The sequence below is a fragment of the Schistocerca americana genome, chromosome 9 (genome assembly GCF_021461395.2).
Source record: "Schistocerca americana isolate TAMUIC-IGC-003095 chromosome 9, iqSchAmer2.1, whole genome shotgun sequence".
Classification (NCBI taxonomy): Eukaryota; Metazoa; Arthropoda; class Insecta; order Orthoptera; family Acrididae; genus Schistocerca; species Schistocerca americana.
Window position 1 is genome coordinate 95,291,730 of NC_060127.1, and position 22,257 is coordinate 95,313,986.

The window sequence follows — 22,257 nt, forward strand, 5'->3', positions numbered from 1 at the left end:
AGCAGGAATATAGATCACATCGCCATATTTTTCCAAATTCGAAGTTCACTGGCGGGCTACTATGAGAGCTACTGTCAGTCTCTGTTTCCGTGTCGCAACACGGGCTTCGCTTTTCTGGTGATTTAGTGTTCTGTGGTCTCCATGATGCACTTCATATCATAATCTGCATGCCGTTTCAAGGTGACGGCACATAGAAGATATAAAAACAGTCCTTGGTGCGATTTGTACAGGTACGTCACGTAATGACATATCAGTAGTTAAAGCTTTCATGAGACATCGAAGTTTTAGCATAAAGTCAGATGCTTCGCCAGAACATTGTTGTGTGCTGGTTATGAGACTGAAGTTATGAAAGTAATGAGGTGCAAAGTAGTGGACTCGTGCCCAACCGTTTCCCTTTCCTTTTTTTCCCCACTTTTGCCCATTTCTAAAGATTCTGGGACTTCCTTATTGGTTTAAAATAAGTATGTTCTGTACAGTTTGATGTGATATACATATATGAATGCTTTCTCACGAATGAGTTGTCATTCTCAATAATTTACAAATTATGCATGAAACAGATATTTCGGAACCCTACTCATGTTGGAAATACATTAGATCTAATGACCTTGACGCAGTTGTGAAAATGATGATCACCAAAGTAAAATGGACAACTAAAACAAGTAGAAAGATATATATTCTCAGGAAACTAGGTAGAAAAGCAGTAGTGTTATATCTAAACGAGGAACTGAAAACTTTCAGCACATGACAGAAGCATGTAGCGAAACTGTGGTTCAAGTCTAAAAGAATACTTGAGCATGCACTGCATGGGTATGTACTCACTAGAAAGGATTGTTACATTACCATGTGTTTTGTGTTTACGTTGTTGCGATTCCATGTTACAGGTTTATTCATTGCTGTGAAGGTACATACAACGAAAGAAACGTAACTGGGACAACAAGCTGAATACACTACTGGCCATTAAAATTGCTACACCAAGAAGAAATGCAGATGATAAACGGGTTTTCATTGGACAAATATATTATACTAGAACTGACATCTGATTATATTTTCACGCAATTTCGATGCATAGATCCTGAGAAATCAGAACCCAGAACAACCACCTCTGACCGTAATAACGGCCTTGATGCGCCTGTGCATTGAGTCAAACAGAGCTTGGATAGCGTGTACAGGTACAGCTGCCCATGCAGCTTCAACACAATACCACAGTTCATCGAGAGTAGTGACTGGCGTATTGTTACGAGCCAGTTGCTCGGCCACCATTGACCAGACGTTCTCAACTGGTGAGAGATCTGGAGAATGTGCTGGCCAGGGCAGCAGTGGAACATTTTCTGTATCCAGAAAGGCCCGTACAGGACCTGCAACATGCCGTCGTGCATTATCCTGCTGAAATGTAGGGCTTCACAGGAATCGAATGAAGAGTAGAGCCACGGGTCGTAACACATGTGAAATGTAACGTGACGTGACGTGTAACCAATGGCACCCCATACCATCACGCCGGGTGATACGCCAGTATGGCAATGACGAATACATGCATCCAATGTATGTTCACCGCGATGTCGCCAAACACGGATACGACCATCGTGATGCTGTGAACAGAACCTGGATTCATCCGAAAAAATGACGTTTTGCCACTCGTGCACCCAGGTTCGTCGTTGAGTACACCATCGTAGGCGCTCCTGTCTGTGATGCAGCGTCAAGGGTAACCGCAGCCATGGTCTCCGAGCTGATAATCCATGCTGCTGCAAACGTCGTCGTACTGTTCGTGCAGATGGTTGTTGTCTTGCAAACGACCCCATCTGTTGACTCAGGGATCGAGACGTGGCTGCACGATCCGTTACAGCCATGCGGACAAGATGTGTGTCATCTCGACTGCTAGTGATCCGAGGCCTTTGGGATACAGCACGGCGCTCCGTATTACACTCCTGAACCCACCGATTCCATATTCTGCTAACAGTCATTGGATCTCGACCAATGCGAGCAGCAACGTCGCGATAGGATACACCGCAATCGCGATAGGCTACATTCCGACCTTTATCAAAGTCGGTAACGTGATGGTACGCATTTCTCCTCCTTAAACGAGGCATCACAACACCGTTTCACCAGGCAACGCCGGTCAACTGCTGTTTGTGCATGAGAAATCGGTTGGAAACTTTCCTCATGTCAGCACGTTGTAGGTGTCGCCACCGGCGGCAACCTTGTGTGAATGCTCTGAAAAGCTAATCATTTTCATATCGCAGTATCTTCTTCCTGTCGGTTAAATTTCGCGTCTGTAGCACGTCATCTTCGTGGTGTAGAAATTTTAATGGCCAGTAGTGTAAATCATAGCTGCATTTTCACTCCGACACGATACAACAGAGAGCACATGGTTTTTGTACCAGAATATTATCGGTTATTGTCTCTTTGTTCTAGGGGATGATCAGTCGTTAACGCAATCGCTTTCGCGGCGTACGGACGGCAGAAGTAGCCGGCTGATGTGGCGCGGGTGAGAGAAAGTCCGCAGTAAGTATAGTACGGTTTGTCGCCCAGTTTTCCTTAACATACATAACATAAATACTTAGAAAGAAAAGTAACTTACTCACGTATGCCTAGTCAGCGGTGTGGGCCTCCCACATCGTCCCCTACACTCCTCGGAGTATGGTACTTCATCATCGTCATCATCATCATATCGAACAAAGAGATCCGGCAATTGCCACACATCGTTGTTCAAACATTCCTACAACTGCTCAGGGAATTGCTCGTTATCTCTGCTGTTCCCTCTGAGAAATGGCAGCAATTTCTTGAAGAATGTCGGTTTTTAAGTTCATCTAAAGTGTCTTGATTTGATTTGTACACTTTCTCCTTTAGTGCCTCCCAGAGATAAAAACTGCAGGGGAAACGAGGAGGCCATATGTTGTTTCTGATAACTCTATCCTGAAACACGTCACGAATTTTCTGTAACGAGAAGTATGTACTGTCTCATAATCCTTCTAAAAGATCGCCAAAGTACGTCCTCTCTCAGTTAACTGGACAAGAAAATGAGCACGAAATGTTTTTCACATATCTTTCGCTGTTGATTTAATTTCCGGAAAAAAAAGAATCTGTTATTCTCTTAAGTCTAATAGCACATCACACTCTCATTTCTTGATAATGCAGCGGTGTCTCGTGTATTACATCAGACTTTTAAGGACTGAAGTAAGGGCTGTTTTGTGAATTAACATATCCAGATAGGTGATTCGCCCGAAAAGAAAGTTAGGTGTGGGCCAGTTTCTTCGTCATTCACCCTATTCAAAATTCATTCACGAAACCACAACCTTTTTGCACGGTCGCCCAGTTTAAGTTGTTGTATTGTAGTCATTTTATTCGACTGTAACTTCAGGAAATTAGTAGCTATTTGAACAAAGATATAGGAAATTCCCATTTGCCGAGAAAGACGTTGGACTGATTTTCCAGGAAACGTTTCCAGAGCATGCCCAATGTTATCGAGAGTTTTTTCTGCGAGTACTGAACGTGGTTATACAATGAAGAGCCAAAGAAACTCCTGCAACTGCCTAATATCGTGTAGGGCCCCCGCGAGCACGCAGAAGTACCGCAACACGATATGGCATGAACCCTAATAATGTCTGAGGTAATGCTGGAGGAAATTGACACCATGAATCCTGGAGGAACGTCCATAAATCCTTAAGAGGACGAGGGGGTGGAGATCTCTTCTGAACAGCACGTTGCAAGGCATCTCACATATCTTCCACAATGTTCAAATCTGGAGAGTTTGGTGGCCAGCGGAAGTGTTTAAACTCAGAAGAGTGTTCCTGGAGCCACTCTGTAGCAATTCTGGACGTGTGGGGTGTCAAATCGCCCTGCTGGAATCGCCCAATTCTATCGGAGCGCACAATGGACATGAATGGATGCAGGTGATCAGACAGGGTTCTTGCTAAGTGTCACCTGTCACAGTCGTATCTGTACGCATCAGAGGTCCAGTATCACTCCAACTGCGCGCACCCCACACCAATACAGTTCCTCCACCACCTTGAACAGTCCCCAGCTGACACGCAGGGTTTATGGATTCATGAAGTTGTCTCCATACCCATACACGTCTATCCACTCGATACAATATGAAACGAGGCTCGTCCGACCAGGCAACATGTTTTCAGTCGTCAACAATCCAATGTAGGTGTTGACGGGCCCAGGCGAGGCGTAAAGCTTTGTGTCGTCCAGTCATCAAGAGTACACGAGTGGGCCTTCGGCTCCGAAAGCCCGTATCGATGATGTTTCGTTGAATGGTTCGCACACTGACAGTTGTTGATGGCCCAGCACTGAAATTTGCAGCAGTTTGCAGAAGGGTTGCACTTCTGTACGTTGAACGATTCTCTTTAGTCGTCGTTGGTCCCATTCTTGCAGGCTCTTTTACCAGATATCCATGGTACACTCGTGAAATGGTTGTGCGGGAAAATGCCCACTTCATCCCTACCTCGGACGTACTGTGTGCCATCGCTCGTGTGACGGCTACAGCACCACGTTCAGACTCACTTTCATCTTGATAACCTGCCATTGTAGCAGCAGTAATAGATCTGACAACTGCGCCAGACACTTGTCTTATACAGGCTTTGCCGACCGCGGCGCCGTATTCTGCCTGTTTATAGATCCCTGTATTTAAATAAGCATGCTTATACCAGTTTCTTTTGCGCTTCAATGTATATGTTTCCTGTTAAGCACACTTCCCGTTTCATGAAATTTATTTACCAGTCCATGAGTCGTACTTGGATTAGAAACTTTAACATCAGGAAATTTCCCTTGAAACAATCTCCTTATGACATCCAATGATTGTGCACGCATGTTTGAATTGTAAATGCTCTTCGGCGAATAGAATGCCTGTATGTCTATCTCTTAGTGGTACTGGAAGTGCCCTCCATCACACACCGTTAAGTGACTGGCAGAGAATTCATGTAGATGTAGTCAGAGACATCGACATAATCTCTGGTAACATATACAAGTTTCGTGACGTTATTCGGCCAAGGATAACACTCATCTCACAAGACTTCCCACGGACGTGTAATTTTGACGACAGCCGCAATAATAGCTGTCAAGATTGTGACAAGGAAGAATATGAACGTTATTGCCGCTCGTTTCATTCGCCACATAATCAGAATAAAGAGCCAAATATTTGCGAGAAGGAAGAAAATGTATTTTATTTCTACTCGTTTCAGTCGCAGCAATTAAAGCTGTCCTCTTAGGTTCCTGCCTGACCACACACTCGGATATCGCCACATACTCGGAAATAAACAGCCAGATCTTCCAATAATTTTCGGGCGTGCTGCCCGCTTCCGTCAATATTCCGCCACGATATTTCGGCCTAGAGACGTCCGACCGTCTACAGGCGAATAGACAACTACTGAAAAGCCCGGTTTTTTTTTCCTTTATTGTCATCTTGAAACCTGTATTACAGGCAGGCCTGCAGCAGCACACTACGCCGCTCTTGGGCCGCAGAGAAACACAAACAGACAAATGAAGACATTTCGAGAATAAACAGGGTGGAAATATAAACGGAGACAAACACTTTTTAAAATACAAGGTGCCGTTCACGGACGTAGAGTCCAAGATAAAATTGTGCATACACTTGGACACACACGTGAACGTAGGTGCACAAAACGAATAACACTGAAGCACTTAAGCACAAAACGACGGCACACACAGAACACGAGGCGTTGATCTCCGGCGCGCTAATGTTCACTAACCGTGTACGAGTCTGGGGACCTGCCAAGAGAGGAGCAGGGGGGGGGGGGGAGAGGGAGAGGGGAGAGCAGATGCCACGGACAGGGGAGATGGGGGGAAGGGAGGAAGGTGGAGGGGAAGCCCGGGGGAAGAGGGAAGGAGGGAGGGGATTGGGGAAAAGGAAAGAGAAAGGAGGGAGGGTGCCTAAAGGAAAGGACACAGGAAGAGGGGGGAGGATCAAAGTTGATAGGAGGGGTAGATGTAGGGGAGGAGGACATCATCAGGGAGGGGGAGCTGGCGGAAGTCACCTTGGGAGAGGGCGTGGAGGGTGGAGAGATGGAGACCGGGTGGGGCGTGGGAATACAGGCGCGGCAGCGGGCGGGGGTGGGAGAGGACGGGTGGGACAAGCGGATGAGGAGGATCGAGTTTGCAGGAGGTGTACAGGATCCGTATCCTTTCAAGGAAGAGGAGGAGGTGGGGGAAGGGGATGAGATCATACAGGATCCGCGTGGGGGAGGGGAGACGGATGCGATAGGCGAGGCGGAGAGCATGGCGTTCAAGGATTTGGAGGGATTTATAAAAGGTAGGGGGGAGGGGGCGGAGATCCAAGCCGGATGGGCATAACAAAGGATAGGGCGGATGAGAGATTTATGGGTGTGGAGGACGGTGGAGGGGTCCAGACCCCACGTACGGCCGGAGAGGAGCTTGAGGAGACTGAGTCGGGAGCGTGCCTTGGCTTGGATTGTCTGGAGGTGGGGAGTCCAGGAGTGGCGACGGTCGAGGGTGACGCCAAGGTACTTAAGGGTGGGAGTGAGGGCGATAGGACGGCCATAGATGGTGATGTAGAAATTAAGGAGGCGAAAGGAAGGGGTGATTTTGCCTACAATGATCGCCTGGGTTTTGGTGAAAAGCCCAGGTGCTTTCACGGTATTTATGCCGGACATGCGAAATGTGCTGGCTTCTTTCAGCGCATGCATCACGTGATGACATTCGCGGGACAGGCGAGTTGTGTGTGCTGCCCTCGGTGGTGGAAGAAAGAGACGATCTAATCATTGAATATCAAGTGATCCTGTCGATTAATCTTAATTACAGGATTCCAGTTTTTATCCAGTTGAAAAGCTGTTGACACGATTTATAACGTTATCGGCAAGACTTATTTCTACCGAGTCTTTGATTACTGAATCCCAAAAACTGTAAACTGCTATAATTTTTGTTCTAATGTATTCCATTGAGTGTCCCATGGAAATACGGTGTTGTGCTACTGATGATTTTAAGGGTTGCCAAAGACTTCCGTCTCGTCTGGCCTATATATGCAGCACCACACTCACAGGGAATTTCGTAACTGCCCGCTTTCTTCAGCAGTAAGTCTTTCACGGATCCCACCAGGGCGAAGCACTTCACTGGTGGACGGAAGATAACCTTGATTTTACTTTTTTAAGCAAGCTGCCTATATTAAAAGACACTTTCCCGGGTTATGGAAGGAACCATCATTGTCCTCAGTGTGTTACTTCTTGTTATTATACACTACTGGCCACTAAAATTGCTACAACACGAAGATGACGTGCTACAGACGCGAAATTTAACCGACAGGAAGAAGGTGCTGTGATATGAAAATGATTAGCTTTTCAGATCATTCACACAAGGTTGGCGCCGGTGGCGACACCCACAACGTGCTGACATAAGGAAAGCTTCCAACCGATTTCTCATACACAAACAGCAGTTGACCGGCGTTGCCTGGTGGAACGTTGTTGTGATGCCTCGCGTAAGGAAGAGAAATGCGTACCATCACGTTTCCGACTTTGATAAAGGTCGGATTGTAGCCTATCGCGATTGCGGTTTATCGTATCGCGTTATTGCAGCTAGCGTCGGTCGAGATCCAATAACTGTTAGCATAATATGGAGTCCGTGGGTTTAGGAGGTTAATACAGAACGCCGTGCTGTATCCCAACGGCCTCGTATCACTAGCAGTCGAGGTGATAGGCATCTTATCCGCATAGCTGTAACGGATCGTGCAGCCACGTCCCGATCCCTGAGTCAACATATGAGGACGTTTGCAAGACAACAACCATCTGCACGAACAGTTCGACGACGTTTGAGCAGCATGGACTATCAGCTCGGAGACCATGGCTGCGGTTGCCCCTGACGCTGCATTACAGACGGGAGCGCCTGCGATGGTGTACTCAACGACGAACCTGGATGCACGAATGGCAAAACGTCATTTTTTCGTATCAATCCAGGTTCTGTTTACAGCATCATGATGGTCGCATCCGTGTTTGGCGACATCGCAGTGAACGCACATTGGAAGCGTGTACTCGTCATCGCCATACTGGCGTATCACCCGGCGTGATGGTATGGGGTGCCATTGGTTACACGTCTCGGTCACCTCTTGTTCGCATTGACAGCACTTTTAACAGTGGACATTACATTTCAGATGTGTTACGACCCGCGGCTCTACCCTTCATTCCATCCCTGCGAAACCCTACATTTCAGCAGGATAATGCACGACCGCATGTTGCAGGTCCTGTACGGGCCTTTCTGGATGCAGAAAATGTTCGACTGCTGCTCTGGCCAGCACATTCTCCAGATCTCTCACCAATTGAAAACGTTTGCTCATGGTGGCCGAGCAAACTGGCTCGTCACAATACGCCAGTCACTACTCTTGATGAACTGTGGTATCGTGTTGAAGCTGCATGGGCAGCTGTACCTGTACACGCCATCCAACCTCTGTTTGACTCAATGCCCAGGCGTATCAAGGCCGTTATTACGGCCAGGGGTGGTTGTTCTGGATACTGATTTCTCAGGATCTATGCACCCAAATTGCGTGAAAATGTAATCACATGTCAGTTCCAGTATAATATATTTGTCCAATGAGTACCCGTTTATCATCAGTATTTCTTCTTGGTGTAGCAATTTTAATGGCCAATAGTGTAGCTGTGCTTGCCCTTCCTCATTTGGCGTGAGGTGAAACCATACTCTTTAAATCATTCTCCGAGTGCTCTAATTCCCTGTGGGATGAAAAAAACCAAGTTTACGGTGGAGATTGAGCAAGATGGGACTTTACCCCTTTTAGACGTACTAGTACCCCGTAAGAATGATGGGTCATTGGGAATCCTGTGATCAGAAAACTCACGGACGGACTAACTTTTCTTTTATTTGCCTATTTAATATTTTCATTCAATGTATCTTGAAAATTAGTGGCTCAAAATTTCTCAGTCTTTGTTCGATATTTAAGTTTATTGCAGGAAATAATAGGAATAAACAACTGAAAAATCATTTATTCCAGAAAACAGTTATTTTGAGCGGTTTTAAAAGTTAGGTTAAACTGGCTCGGGAAAACTGGGTATACCCGAAAACTGGTTATTTCAGCGGTAACAGCCACCCCTAATTTATACCCTTCTCTCTCTATTCGTTTAGTCGGTTCCGACTATTCGTGACCCTTTGAACCAAAGCACGCCAATTTCTTCTATCCTGCACTTTCTCCCGCAGGCTTTCCACGTTCGAAAACATTACTCCTGTGATGCCATCGATCCATCTCATCGTCTGACGTCCTCTTCTTCTAGTGCCTTCCATCTTCCCCAAAATTAGTGTTTCCCCCAATGAACCATGTCTTCTCGTGATGTGTTTTAGTATCAGACGTTCCAGGGAACACTCTGGTTTCATTTGCTCTACTACTGACCTATTCGCCCATGGGACTCTAAGAAGTTTCCTCGAACACCACAATTCAAAGGAGTCAATTCTCCGCCGTTCCGTCTTTCTAGTGGTCCATTCGTCATACATCACAAATGGAAAGACCATAGCCCTTACAATACGAATCTTTGTCGCTAAAGTTATATCTCTACTACTTAAAACCATGTCCAGGTTTGACATTGCCTTTCTACCAAGCAGCAAGCGTCTCCCGATTTCGTGGCTGCAGTCACTATCAGGAGAAATCAGGGAACCGAGGTAATTGAACTTAGACGCTACCTCCATCGTTTCTCCTCCTCTACGTCATGAAATGATGTGTAGTTGCCATAATATGCGTTTTCTTAACATTCAGCCTAAGACCACCTTTTTCACTTCCTTCTTTCACCCTCAGCAACAGTCTTCAACTCCTCTTCACTTTCTGCCAACAGTATAGTATCATCTGCATATCTAAGAATGTTTATATTTATTCCAGCTACATTAATTCCGATTTCTTCTTCATCTAGCCCAGCATTCCTCGTAATGTGTTCTGCATACAGATTGAATAAGTAAGTTGATAATAAGCAGCCTTGCCGTACCCCTTTCTGAATCTTGATCCATTTAGTTGTTCCATACATAGTTCTCACGGTGGCGTCTTGGTGACAGTGTAAACTCCATATGAGATGAATGAGGTGACCTGGTACTCCGGTATCTTTGAGTATTTCGCATAATTTACTATGATCGACACTGTCAAAGGATTTCTGGAATTCTCTTGGGTTTTCGATAATCAACCGAATGTTGGTAATTTAATCTCTGGTTCCTATTCCTTTACGAAATCCAGCTTGTCCTTCCGGCAGTTTTCGCTCTAGATACTGGTCAAGTCTGTTTTGTAAGATTTTCACACTGACTTTGCTAGCACGTGAGACAAGTGCGACTGTTCGGTGATCTGAGCATTCTTTAGAAATTCCCTTCTTTGGGATCCGATAAACACCGATCTTTTCCAGTCTTGTGGTAACTGTTGCGTGCTCCATATTTGCCGGCCGCTGTGGCCGAGCGGTTCTAGGCGCTTCAGTCCGGAACCGAGAAGCTGCTACGGTCGCAGGTTCGAATCCTGCCTCGGGCATGGATGTGTCTGATGTACTTACGTTAGTTACGTTTAAGTAGTTCTAAGTCTAGAGGACTGATGACCTCAGATGTTAAGTCCCATAGTCCTTAGAGCCATTTGAACCATTGGAGCTCCATATTATCCTGACACTTTCATTGCGTTCTTTCCAGTGACTCTGAACAGTTCTTATGGAATTCCATCATGTCCAGTGTAAGTAGGCTGTTTAGGTTTTTATGATGGTAACGCCACGTAGTGCTCTGTATGAAAATCACTGACTGTGCTGTGTGCAGTCTGTGGGTGGTTGGACTCATTGTTGGAGTATTCGATAGTGTAGTGTTGGGCAGTTGGATGTGAACAGCGCGTAGCGTTAGGCAGTTGGAGGTGAGCCGCCAGCAGTGGTGGATGTAGGGAGAGAGTGGCAGAGTTTTCAGAGCGGACGATCTGGACGTGTGTCCGTCAAAAAAAGGAAATTTGTAAGACATGAACTGATATATATATATATATATATATATCAGTTCATGACATCCAGTCTTACAAATTTCCTTTTTTTGACGGACACACGTCCAGATCGTCCGCTCTGTATTGCAGTAATTGGAGTAACGAAGATTTTTGTGAGGTAACTGATTCATTAAAGGTATAGGTTATTGTTAGTCAGGTCATTCTTTGGTAGGGATTATTGAAAGTCAAATTGTGTTGCGGTAAAAAAAAAAATATTGTGTGTCAGTTCAGTGATGATCAGAATAAGTAAAGAGAGAAATGTCTGGCCGGCCGAGGTGGCCGAGCGGTTCTACGCGCTACAGTCTGGAACCGCGTTACCGCTACGGTCGCAGGTTCGAATCCTGCCTCGGGCATGGATGTGTGTGATGTCCTTAGGTTAGTTAGGTTTAAGTAGTTCTAAGTTCTAGGGGACTGATGACCTCAGAAGTTACGTCCCATAGTGCTCAGAGGCATTTGAACCATTTTCGAGAAATGTCTGAGTACGTACAGTTTTGCTCAGCTGTTTGAAAATCAAATAAGGTAAGAGGTTCATCATCACAGTAATTCAAATTTTTCTAAGGGGACGTTTCACCAGTAGTTTTGTTTTTGGCCATATTTTCGAGAGCCCATTTGACTTCACTCTTCACCTTCACAAAAAACTAATTTGTAACAATCATGCACATGCGCCTCGACTGGTACAATGACGTCACAGGCGATAGTTAAGACTGCCCGACAAACACGTACAAGCATGATGTATCGGTTGTAGGATTTACTATTGTTTACGTATTATTAGTCACGTAGTTGCTGTCAATTAGAATCTGTCGGTATTTTGTCACACAAGGAAGTTTCACCGACGAGCGAATAGACGTCTCCAAGTCAAAAAAAAAAAAATTCATGGATAGCAACCGCAATTTCTGTCCCGTAACATCGTGACTGCAACGTTTCTGAGACGTAATCAGCATAGCGAGCAATACCTGTTGCACAAGCCAAGCTCGTACCGGGGCCGTCCTGCAGAGCCGAGCGATAAGCGACGCCGGCTGTTGCTTTTCCTTTTCCTCGCCTGCCCTTCCGCTCCCTTCTCTTCTGCTGCGGACGGCCTCAGCCACGCCCTTGCGCGGCCCACGTGAAAGCGTCACGCGACCGCCTCGGGGTCCCGGGTTCGAGGCCGGCCGGACCTTGGGGAGCGCGACGCCACTCACCTGCCATGACGCGGTTTTTGCACAACGCGGATGCGAGCAACGGGCCAATAGGCGGGCGAGCCTGGCCGGTGATCTGCGCCATGAGTCACTCTGGGCCAGTGGGCGCTGGATTAGATTAGATTAGACGTTAGATATCAGATCGAGGTTTCTCGAGACAACAGCCTTGTTTACGACATTCTCGGTTTACGGATCGCGTCAACTCTGGGTAAAACATGAGCTACCGCTTTTTTTATTTAGTTTTTAGGGTAAGAAAGGATCCTCCTAGGATCACTTTATGGCCCACGTGTCTGTCTGTCTATCTGTTCGACTGTTAAAATCCGTTTTTCTCAAGGACGCGCGATAACAACGGTGAAGTCACGGATGACAGTGCCACTAAAGCAGAGTTACTCATCACGGTATTCTGAAGCTCCTTCACCAAAGAAGACGAAGTAAATATTCCTGAATTCCAATCAAGAACAACTGCCAAGATGAGAAACATAAAAGTAAATATCCTCGGAGTAACGAAGCAGCTTAAATTACTTAATAAACGCAAGGCCTCCGGTCCAGATTGTATACCAGTCAGGCCTCTCAGAGTATGCTGATAAAATAGCTCCATATTTAGCAGTTATATACAACCACTCGTTCACAGAAAGATCCGTACCTAAAGACTGGAAAATTGCTCAAGTCACACCAATACCCAAAAAGGGAAGTAGGAGTAATCCGCTGAATTACAGGCCTATATCATTAACGTCGATTTGCAGTAGGGTTTTGGAAAATATACTGTATTCGAACATTATGAAGTACCTCGAAGAAAACGATTTATTGACACATAGCCAGCACGGTTTCAGAAAATATCGTTCTTGTGAAACGCAACTAGCTCTTCACACTCGTGAAGTAATAAATGCTATCGACAGGGGATGTCAAATTGATTCCGTATTTTTAGATTTCCAGAAGGCTTTCGACGCCGTTCCTCACAGGCGTCTTCTAACCAAACTGCATGCCTACCGAATATCGCCTTAGTTGTGTGACGGGCTTCTTTACAAACTGTCTAAGAACGAATACTGCATCTGTCCATCTGAAACCATCCTGCTCCTCTGCCAGGGTTGCAATGCTTTTTTTGTTTTATTTTCTATTATTTTTGTTCTGTGTTTAAGAACTGAACTCAGTAGGCTTATCTCTTTGCAATTGAATGGGTCTTTCTTATTTCCTTTTTTGTGCATGAGAATTGTAATACTAGTTCTCCATTCATTTGGAATTTTATCGCCAGTTTTAACATTGTTAACTAACTTGATTAATTGTTCAGTTAGTGGATATCCTCCATACTTCAGTAATTCATTTGGAATTCTATCTTTCCCTGGCAACTCCATATTTTTTAAGAAACTTGCTGATCACAAAGTAATGTACTGTAAAGATTACATTGTGTTTCACATTATATATGTTTTGGTATCCAGGATGAATTATCAGTCATATGTTCAGACTCCTCACCTTCCACTGTCGGTTAAAATTATTTCGTTAGAAAAGTAGAGAGTAAAATTTACATGATTTAAATATTGTTTGTGTGAGTCACTTTTCATTGTCATGATACATTATGTGTTATTAAAAGGATTTTAATATGATTTCAAAATAACCTTCCATTCATTCGCAAACATTTCAGCGTACCTTATCCTCACAGTTCAATTGAAAATCGACGTTACTTCACTGTCACGCCTTACACTACTGCATGGACAGTGAGCTACATTTTACGAAAAATGACAGTTTTCATTTACAAAAACTCTTAAAATAGATACTAAGGCAATTAGCCAGGCAGTGATTTATTTGAGGATCATGTCTTCCAGCAATTCATATGGCCGAGCAGAGTTGACTTATCTGTCGCAAAGGTCAGAATCAATCCTACAGCCTAAAGAAACTTCGTGAGATGAAATTAGGAACAGTACTCAGCTGTAAAATTTATTATAATTTAGTAGATGTGTTTCTCTAACAGGGCATGGTTTTAATACGTAACAGTTAGCCATTGTTTCGTGATTGCTTCAGGAGGAAGCAATTCTGTGTATTGTTGATAGTCATTCTTTGTATTCAATTTCATTCATAAAAAGACTCAGGTTAAATTAATTGGCATTACATACATCGAAAATAATTTGCACAGATTAATGTTCGTGTTCAAAAGTAGGGTAAGCTACGACTATTATAGATTAGAATACATGGGCGACACTGTAACAGGAAATTAAATAACTTGTTTTCGCATTGCTAGCGAGTGGGTTTTGTCACAGTTTCCAGTTACCAAGTTTAAGCATATTAGTTTCAGACTGAAACATAAATTAACAGACAGGGGAAAATGAAATCGGTAAATAGAGGTTTGGTTACGCAAACATTAGATTAGGACTCGAATTTCAATTATTTTTCATCTGTTTTTAAATGCAACGATATGCACATAAGACTTTATTTCTCAATATAAATATGACTCTAGAATGCTGATACGCTGCTGAAATGAAGGAGATCCGGATGGCAGTAAATCCTTTGTTATGCTGACGCGTTTCGGGTACAGCCCATCATCAGAGCGACCAATAAAAAGTACAAAAAAGCAATAGAAATAATAGTACATACTGTGACATACCATTTCAACTTGTTGAAAACGAGTAGCGCTTAGAGTTCTCATAATGTAGCATATTTGCAGTGAAATCTAAATCTTTGTTTTTCAGATATCGAAATTCCTCTTTAAAAATTTGGAAAAGAGGCACTGATTTTCTTCGTGGACTCTTTTTCTGCAGTTTTGCACTCGTTTCTTAATCCGTAATTATTATGGTGGGGTCTGGGAGACCCAGCCAGTTTTGTTTATTCCGTAATTCCAATACGGGCCGCTATTAGGATCTGTGGTTCACAGTACCTTTCAGGAAGTAGCTTCTGAGCTGCTGAGAGAAGTGGTTGTTCTGCGGTAAGAGGTTTACGAGTTTTATTCAATTGTTAGTGGAGTGTGGGGTGCATGTGACCCCACCATACGATTAGTGAAACTTTTTTATTAACAAAAATTGACATTGTTTCAGTCGAAAATGGCATATTCGCAGCGACAGTCGATGAATGTTAATGATCCCAATTTTCTGGAATGGCTGCAAGCTGCTATGAGCTGCTGTGGAAGTGGCCAGTACTTTGATCCAGATTTGGAAAGGGGCCATGATTCGAATTCAGAATTAGATTATGGGACCGATGACAATCAGGAATATGAAGCCGAATCAGGTATTTCTTTGGAAAATTTAGAACAACGATGCGGTGTGCAGGAAAATGTTGCATCTCAGGGCATGACAGCTCAGAATTATTTTGGAAAATATAGTTTCTAGTGGTGTTCCACGCCATCTGCCATAAATGTACGAACCCGTTCCCACAATATAATTGCCCATTTACCAGGAATTATAGGCCCAGCTAAACTACTTGGAAAAAGTTGCTCTGAGCTAGCTGGTTGGTCTTGTATTTTTACAAATGATATTTTAGATGAAGTATTATTACGCTCAAATAAAATTAATGGAGGCCTTAAGACATAACTTTACAGACAGCAAATATTTGATAGTAAATATTGATATTATGGAGCTGAAAGCATTCCTTGGCCTTCTCTTTTTCACGGCTGTTTTCAGATCAAATGACGAGGATCTGAATTCAATATTTGCAACTGATGGGACTGGCAGAGAAATTTTCAGACCCACTATGTCAGAGAAAGGATTTGCAACAATTTTAGCTGCCCTCCATTTTGATGACTCAATTACTAGACAAGGGCGAACGAAAACGGATCCAACCGCAACAATTTCTCTTGTATTCAATCTATTTCTAAAAAACTGTAAAGAAAATTATTCTATTAAGGACCAAGCACGCATCAAAAATATGCTTATTGGGTTTCGAGGCAGGTGTAAATTTAGAATGTATATTCCAAATAAGAAAATACGGTATAAAAATACTTGCAATCAATGATGCATAATTATTTTTTGGATGGATACATTTATGCTGGCAGAGGAGGTGATAGTAATACTTTGTCAGAAGAAGAGAAAAAAATTGTCAAAACCATCGCAGGCTGTCCATAGGTAGCGCCACATCTCAACTGTTTCGATTCTCTTCTGTTCCGGTTTTCCCACAGTCCATGTTTCACTACCATACAATTCTGTGCTCCAAATGTACGTTCACAGAAATTCCTTCCTCAAATTAAGGCCTACGTTTGATACTAGTAGACTTCTCGTGGGTTGAAAAGCCCTTTGGGCAGTGCTAGTCTGCTTTCCATGTCCTCCCTGCTTCGTCTGTCGTGGTTTACTTTGCTGCCTAAGTAGGAGAATTACTGAAGCTCATCAATTTCGAGACCATCATTCTTGATGTTGAATTTATTCCTGCTCTCACTTCTGCTGCTTCTCATTACTTTCGCCTTTCTTCGATTTACTCTCAATCTACATTCTGTACTCATTAGACTGTTCATTCCATTCAGCAGACCACGTAATTTTTCTTCGCTTTCGCTGAGGATAGCTATGTCATCAGTGAATTGTATCATTGATATCCTTTCACCTTGACTTTTAATTCCACAGTTCAACCTTTCTTTCGTTTCCATCATTGCTTCTTCGATGTATACATTCAACAGTAGGGGCGAAAGACTAACATCACCGTCTTACACAATTTTTAACCCGAGCATTTCATTCTTGGTCTTACACTGCTGGCCATTAAAATTGCTACACCACGAAGATGACTTGCTACAGATGCGAAATTTAACCGACATGCTACGGTCGCAGGTTCGAATCCTACCTCGGGCATGGATGTGTGTGATGTCCTTAGGTTAGTTAGGTTTAAGTAGTTCTAAGTTCTAGGCGACTTATGACATCAGTTGAGTCCCATAGTGCTCAGAGCCATTTGAACCATTTTTTTTTTTTTAACCGACAGGAACGAGATGCTGCGATATGCAAATAATGAGCTTTTCAGCGCATTCACACAAGGTTGGCGCCGATGGCGACTCCTACAACGTGCTGACATGAGGAAAGTTTCCAACCGATTTCTCATACACAAACAGCAGTTGACCGGCGTTGCCTGGTGAAACGTTGTTGTGATGCCCCGTGTAAGGAGGACAAATGCGTACCATCACGTTTCCGACTTTGATAAAGGTCGAATTGTAGCCTATCGCGATTGCGGTTTATCGTATCGCGATACTGCTGCTCGCGTTCATCGAGATCCAATGGCTGTTAGCAGAATATGGAGTCGGTGGGTTCAGGAGGGTAATACGGAACGCCGTGCTGGATCCCAACGGCCTCGTATCACTAGCAGTCGAGGTGACAGGCATCTTATCGGCATGGCTGTAACGGATCGTGAAGCCACGTCTCGAACCCTGAGTCAACAGATGGGGATGTTTGCAAGGCAACAACCATCTGCACGATCAGTTCGACGACGTTTGCAGTAGGACGGACTACCGGCTCGGAGACTATGGCTGCGGCTACCCTTGACGCTGCATCACAGACAGGAGCGGCTGCGATGGTGTACTCAACGACGAAGCTGGGTGCACGAATGGCAAAACGTCATTTTTTCGGATGAATCCAGGTTCTGTTTACAGCATCATGATGGTCGCATCCGTACTTGGCGAAATCGCAGTGAACGCACATTGGAAGCGTGTATTCGTCGTCCCCATACTGGCGTATCACCCGGCGTGATGGTATGGAGTGCCATTGGTTACACGTCTCGGTCACCTCTTGTTCGCATTGACGGCACTTTGAACAGTGGACGTTACATTTCAGATGTGTTACGACCCGTGGCTCTACCCTTCATTCGATCCCTGCGAAACCCTACTTTTCAGCAGTATAACGCACGACCGCATGTTGCAGGTCCTGTACGGGCCTTTCTGGATACAGAAAATGTTCGACTGCTGCCCTGGCCAGCACATTCTCCAGATCTCTCACCAACTGAAAATGTCTGGTCAATGGTGGCCGAGCAACTGGCTCGTCACAACACGCCAGTCACTACTCTTGACGAATTGTGTTGAAGCTGCATGGGCAGCTGTACCTGTACACGCCATCCAAGCTCTGTTTGACTCAATGGCCAGGCGTATCAAGGCCGTTATTACGGCCGGAGGTGGTTGTTCTGGGTACTTATTTCTCGGAATCTATGCACCCAAATTGCGTGAAAATGTAATCACATGTCAGTTCCAGTGTAACATATTTTGTCCAATTAATACCCGTTTATCATCTGCATTTCTTCTTGGTGTAGCAATTTTAATGGCCAGTAGTGTATTATTCCCTCTTGGCTCTTGTACATGTATATTACCTACCGTTTCTCCCTATAGCTTTCCCCAGAATTTCGAACATTTTGCACCATTTTCCATTGTCGAACGCTTTTTCCGGGTCGACAAATCCTATGAACGTGTCTTGATGTTTCCGACGTCTTGCTTCCGCTATCAACTGCAACGTCAGAATTGCCTAGCTGGAGCCTTTACCTTTTTTAAATTAAACAAATGCTATTAACATTCTGCATTTTTGTTGGTCAAATCTACATATTTGCAGCCTTCTGCCGCTAGAGGGATCCGAATTGTAGCGTGTTACATGGCGGTTTGTAATGAACTATGTCGGTGCGTGCGAAAAGTGTGCTGTAGGCGAGTTTAGAATTCGAACAGTTCGTCCACGCATGGAACACCCTCTGTTTCAATACAACAATGCCAGACCACACACACGTGCTGAGATGTCTGCAACAATCCTAAATCTTCGATTCACTGTCATGGATAATCCTCCATACAGTCCAGACTTGATCCAATTGCAGTTTTATCTGTTTGTAAAACTTAACGAACACTGCACTTCGATGGCGATGAAGTGGTGCAAGTAGAGGTGAGGTTGTGGCTCCATCAGGAAACTCACAAATTCTAAAGTGACGGTATCAACAAAATGGTCTCTCGTTGGCAGGAACACGTTCGTCGCCTGCGTAACTATGTCGAGCAATAAACATGTAGACATGAAGAATAAAGACGTTGTTGTTGTTGTTGTGGCCTTCAATCCAGAGATTGGTTTGATGCAGTTCTCCATGCTACTCTATCCTGTGCAAGCTTCTTCATCTCCAAGTAACTACTGCAACCTACATCCATCTGAATCTGGTTAGTGTATTCATCTCTTGGTCTCCCTCTACAATTTTTACCCTCCACGCTGCCCTCAAATACAAAATCCGTGATCCCTTGATGCCTCAGAACGTCTCCTACCAACCGATCCCTTCTTTTACTCAAGTTGTGTCACAAATTCCCTGTCTCCCCAGTTCCATTCAGTACCTCCTCATTAGTTACGTGATCTACCCACCTCATCTACAGCATTCTTCTGTAGCACCACGTTTCGAAATCTCCTAGTATCTTCTTGTATAACTATTTATAGTCCATGTTTCACATCCGTACATGGCCACACTTCATACAACTGCTTTTAGAAAAGACTTCCTGACACTTAAATCTATACTCGATGTTAACAAATTTTACTTCTTCAGAAATGCTTTCCTTGCCATTGCCAGTCTACATTTTATATCCTCTCTACTTCGACCATCATCAGTTATTTTGCTCCATCAATAGCAAATCCCATCTACTACTTTAAGTGTCTCATTTACTAGTCTGATTTCCTCAGCATCACCTGATTTCAGTATAGTACATTCCATTATCCTCGTTTTGCTTTTGTTGATGTTCATCTTATATCCTCCTTTCAAGACACTGTCCATTTCGTTCAACATCTCTTCCAGGCCCTTCGCTGTCTGTGACAGAATTACAGTGTCATCGGCAAACCTCAGAGTTTTTATTTCTTCTCAGTGGATTTTAATTCCTACTCCGAATTTTTCTTTTGTTTCTTTTACTGCTTGCTCAATATACAGATCGAATAACATTGGGGATGGGCTACAGCCCCCTCTCACTCCCTTCCCAACCACTGCTTCCCTTTCATGCCCCTCGACTCATAACTGCCATCTGCTTTCTGTACAAATTGTAAATAGCCTTTCGCTCCCTGTATTTTACCCCTGCCACCTTCAGAATTCGAAAGAGAGTATCCCAGTCAACACTGTCAAAAGCTTTCTCTAAGTCTACAAATGCTAGAAACGTAGGTTTGCCTTTCCTTAATCTGTCTTCTAAGATAAGTCGTAGGTTCAGTATTGCCTCACGTGTTCCAACATTTCTACGGAATCCAAACTGATCTTCCCCGAGGTCGGCTTCTTCCAGTTTTTTCTATTCGTCTGTAAAGAACTGGTGTTAGTATTTTGCAGCCGCGACTTATTAAACAGATAGTTCGGTAATTTTTACATCTGTCAACACCTGCTTTCTTCGTGAAGTCTGAGAGAATTTCGCCTGTCTCATATATCTTGCTCACCAGATGGTAAAGTTTTGTCAGGGCTGACTCTCCCTAGGCTATCAGTAGTTCTAACGGATGTTGTCTACTCCCGGTGCCCTGTTTCGACTTAGATCTTTCAGTGCTCTGTCAAACTCTTCACGCAGTATCACATCTCCCATTTCATCTTCATCCACGACCTCTTCAGTTTCCACAATATTGCTCAACTACACCGCCCTTGTACAGGACCCTCTATATACTCCTTCCACCTTTCTGCCTTCCGTTCTTTGCTTGGAACCGATTTTCCATCTGAGCTCTTGATATTCATGCAAGTGGTTCACTTTTCTCCAAAGGTATCTTTAATTTTCCTGTAGGCAGTATCTATCTTACCCCTCGTGATATATGCCTCTACATCCTTACATCTGTTCTCTAGCCATCCATGCTTAACCATTTTGCACTTCCTGTCGATCCCATTTTTGAGACGTTTGTAAAGACGCAGAATGTTAATAAAGTTTATTACATTTAAAAACACTTAAAGATTTGCCACATAGAAAAATTTGGAATGCGTTACTTTCCAGCACGATCTCGTATTTAGGAGTAATGTTGTCAAGCGATATGAAATAGAGCGAGCAAGTAGAAATGTTTATTAGGGAAAGCGACTGTTGGAAGAATTTTAGGAAAGTGTGGCTGATCTACAAAGCAAACCACGTATAGAACACTGTAGCCACCCACTCTTGGATACTGCTCGAGTGTTTTCGACCCCCAAGGTCGGATCAAAGTACGAAGTCGAAGTAATTCAGTGGCGTACTGCTAGATATGCTACTGGTAAGTTCCAGCAACGTGCGAGTTTTACGTAGATACTTCGACAATTCAAGTAGGAATCCCTAGAGGGAAGACGACATTCTTCCCGCGGAACGCCATCGAGAAAATTTAGGGAAGCGACATTTGCAGCTGACTGCAGAACGATTCTACTGGCGGCAACGTACGTTTCGCGAAGACAACATAAGAAGAATTAGAGCCCGTACGGAGGGATATAGACGTCTATTCCTCGTTCCATGTGCGCGTGGAACAGAAAAGGTAGCGGCACGAACTACCCTCCGATTTGTACCACTCGGTGGCTTGAGGAGTGTTTATGTACAGGGTGGTCCATTGATCGTGACCGGGCCAAGTATCTCACCAAATAAGCGTCAAACGATGAAACTACAAAGAACGAAGCTTGTCTAGCTTGAAGGGGGAAACCAGATGGCGCTATGGTTGGCCCGCTAGGTATCAACTGCGTTTTTTTAAATAGAAATCCCCATTTTTTATTACATATTCGTGTAGTACGTAAAGAAATGTGAATGTTTTAGTTGGACCACTTTTTTCGCTTTGTCATACATAGTATAGTCACAAACATATGGCTCGTAATTTTAGACGAACAGCTGGTAACAGATAGGTTTTTTAAATTAAAATACAGAACGTAGGTACGTTTGAACATTTTATTTCGGTTTTTCCAATGTGATACATCTACCTCTGTGAACTTATCATTTCCGAGAACGCTTGCTGTTACAGCGTGATTATCTATAAATAACACATTAATGCAATAAATGCTCAAAATGATGTACGTCAACCTCAATGCATTTGGCAATACGTGTAACGACATTCCTCTCGACAGCGAGTAGTGCGCCTTCCATAGTATTCGCACATGCGTGACAATGCGCTGATGCATGTTGTCAGGCGTTGTCAGCGGATCACGATAGCAAATATTCTTCAACTTTACCCACAGAAAGAAATGCGGGCCATGGTATGGTGCTTCGACGGCCAATCCACCTGTCATCAAATATGCTATTCAGTACCGCTTCAACCGCACGCGAGCTATGTGCCAGACATCCAT